This window comes from Tupaia chinensis, unplaced genomic scaffold (assembly GCF_000334495.1).
Source record: "Tupaia chinensis unplaced genomic scaffold, TupChi_1.0 Scaffold144336_1, whole genome shotgun sequence".
NCBI lineage: Eukaryota > Metazoa > Chordata > Mammalia > Scandentia > Tupaiidae > Tupaia > Tupaia belangeri.
The window spans coordinates 593,546-597,298 of NW_006204194.1; positions in this window are offsets into that span (position 1 = coordinate 593,546).

Genomic DNA, 3,753 nt, shown 5'->3' on the forward strand with positions numbered 1-3,753 from the left:
AGGGGGGATGGTCACGCCGCAATCCCTTCTCCTCCATTCTCCTCTTGGAATCTTGGGCATGCACGCACACGTGCCCGGCGTGAGTTTTAAGCCACCGGGTCCAGGACGTGAACCACGGTCGACTACGTGGGAGTCCAGTGACATAGCCATTAGGCTAACTGCTGGTTCCCCTCACAAGCATTTTTAAGGGCAAAACTAGGAGCTGAGGTCCCAGGCACATGATCAGTTCAATGATTGATTCAAGAAGGCATGATCATGGGACCAGCAGTTGGCGTAATGGCTATGTCACTGGACTTCCATGTAGTTGACTGTGGTTTGAGTCCTGGACCTGGTGGCTTAAACTCATGCCGGGCGTGTGTGTGTGCATGCCCAAGATCCCAAGAGGAGAATGGAGGAGAAGGGATTGTGGTATGGCCATCACCCCTGGGGGGTGATTTCTCACTTTCTTTCTCTCTGTCTCTGTCTTTCTGGAAAGCACACACACTCTATAGCAAAAACCACTCCACCCCCCCCCCAAAAAAAAAGAGGACGTGATCATCTCATGGGCATTCTTGATTGGTGAGGCCTTAGATAATCAATTTTCTGTTCAGGTTTCTGGAGCCATTCAGCCTGGAGTCTTTGAGCTCATAGCTAGCAGTTTCCAGCTAGAAAACTTCTCACATATTGAAATGAAAACCTCATCTTTCCTTTAAGTGAGAGTTGTAGAGCTCAGATGGCCCTCATTCATGGTCCATGTTAGTCATTATCATAACCAACCAAAGAAACCTTACAGATATTATCATATCAGATTCACAATATGTTTACTTTGCTTATCAATAGTTACTTAAATTTTGTAGTAAATTTGATTATATGATTGTAAGATTGATACCAGTTTAGAGTCTAGCAAATTTGGTTTCACATCTGGCCAGATTGTTTCAGTATATGTAACATCCTGAAAGAGGTAAAAATAAAATTTGAAAACCATCTGATTTTAGATTGTTTTAGGACTTGTTTATAGAGAGAATGTTTACCTTTTCAATGACTTTAGTGTTGCACTATATATTGGTGCAAGGTAAGGTAAAGGGAAGTCCCATTACAAGAGAAATCATAAAATTATACAGTGTCATTCTGTTGTCCTTCTCAACAAAAATGACCTTTTCCCATGGACCAGATTTTTTTTTTTCATTTTAAAAAATTATGCATTTAATTTTAAATTTATTAATATTTTTAACTTGATCAGAGAGAGACAGAGCAATAGTGAAGGAAAGTGAGAAAAAAAGCTGCCAGATCCAGAACTTGAACTATGGTCTGCATTGTGGGAATCCAGTGCCTTAACCACAATGCCACCTGATGGTTCCAATGTTATGTTTTATGGGGTTGACACTAGGGGCTAGGCTTGTGAGAAATTTGGATTCCATGGTAATTAGAGGGCATAGCCATCCTCCTTTCTTATTCTCACAATCAGAAAAGGAGATAGGATGCCAGGTGTTTTTATTAGTTAAAATTGCCCAGAAACTCCCCATAGGGAATATTCTTGTTTTATCAATAAATGCTCCAGTGCCTGCCAATTAGACTACGGAATTTTATCTACCTATCTATTTATTTATTTTTTATTTATTTGCATTACTTTGTTTTGGCATATGGGTCCTATGGATGCAATGTTGGAGCTCACATTTACTATTTAAGAATTTCCGGGATCAGCAATTAGTGTAATGGCTATGTTGCTGGACTCCCATGTAGTTGACCATGGTTCGAGTCTCAGATCCAGTGGTTTAAAATCATGCCGGGAACGTGTGCATGCGTGCTCAAGATCCCGAGAGGAGAACAGAGGAGAAGGAAATGCGGCGTGGCCATCCCCCCGGGAGGTGATTTCTTGCTTTCTGTCTGTCTCTGTCTGTCTGGTGAGCGCATGCACCCGATAGCAAAAACCTCTCAAAAAAAACCCAAAAAATCTCTTAGTATGTTGGGATCAGCAGTTGGCATAATGGCTATGTCACTGGGACTCCCATGTAGTTGACCATAGTTCGAGTCCTGGACCCAGTGGCTTAAACTCATGCTGGGTGCATGTGCGTGCGTGCCCAAGATCCCAAGAGGAGAATGGAGGAGAAGAGATTGAGGTGTGACCATCCCCCTGGGGGGTGATTTCTTGCTTTCTGTCTATCTGTCTTTCTGGCAAACACATGTGCGCTATAACAGAACCTCAAACAAATAAACAAACAAACAAAAAAATCTTTTCCTATGTTAAAAAGTTTTGTTTCCTTTTAACTTTTTTTTAACCACAAATACATCTTCATATCTATAACCTTTTTTCCACATCTCTTTTCCTACTTACTGTTTTCTTTTTACCTTGTTTTCTTTTCCTTTATAAATGTGTCTTTGGAAATAATTGTTACCTCTGATCAATTAGATTAAACTTGTTGTTTTTAAGGAACACATTTTGGTTCTCATTTAAAGAATTACCTTAGGCTTTCCAAAGTCTATCTCTCATTGTTTGCCCAGTCTGGGGAACCTGACACCTCTGGAAAGGCCATGTAGGTTGTAACTTTGTATGTAGGATTTTACATATTTACTATTTAAAAATTTTTAACTCTCAGCAATATTAGCTTTTACTACATATCAGCTGCTTATGGATATGTATTTTACAAACAAACAAAAACAGTTTAAGAATTTTCTCAATATAGAACAAAACAATCTTATTGGTAGAGCCAATGTCTTTCATTTTTATAAAATTTAAAAGACTAACAATAGGAATAAATAAAGCATGTGATTTTGTTAAGATATTTTCTTACTTTTGGTTAATTTTGATTCTGCTTAATGGTTGGCTTAGCAGTCCAGAAAAACAATCAGTTTCTCTGTAGAAACTGGAAATTTATTATTATTATTATTATTTACCTAGTGTAATGATTAGATACTTATAAGAGTATATCAATTTTCCATCCTTTTTATAAATATCTTTAAAGATATAATAGTTTGGGACCAGCAGATGGCATAATGTTTACATTGCTGAACTCCCACATAGTTGACCATGGTTTGAATCTTGGACCTGGCTGCTTAAAAGTCACGCCGGGTGCATGAGCGTGGGTGCACAAGATCTTGAGAGTAGAATGGAAGAGAAAGAATGTTGGCATGGCCATCTCTTCTGGGGGGGTGAGTTCTTGCTTTCTGTTCCTGTCTCTCTGGCAAGTGTATGCACTCTGTATCAAAAATCTCTCTCAAAAAAAAAAAAAAAAAAAAAGGATATAAAAGTTTAAGATTCTAGTCATTTGAAAAAAATTTTTTAGAAAGGGATCAAACAAAGCAGCTAACCATGAACAAAAAGCCCTGAGCACCCCAGGGATGAAAAAGGGTGAACTCAGTGTCTGTCAGCGCCAAAACAAAAGGCAAAATAATGGCAGATTACAGCAGCAAGATACAACTTTTTAAGTTACAAGATACACTTTTGGGACCAGCAGATGGTGTAATGGATATATCACTGGGCTCCCATGTAGTTGACCATGGTTCAAATCCTGGCTTAAAACTCATGCTGGGCATTCATGCATGTGTGTGTGCCCAAAATCCTGAGAGGAGAAAAAGGGATTGCAGCATGGCCATTCCCCCTGGGGGATGATTCCTCTCTTTCTGTCTTTCTATCCCTCTTGCAAGTGCATGTGCCATATTTTCATAGTTTTCAGATAATAGTCTTGTTAATTGAACCATAAGAGGAAAAAAAAGTTTAGGAAAATTAGTTTTACCTAACAGCATTTAAAACTTTTCTTGAGGATTAGAAAGGGAAAG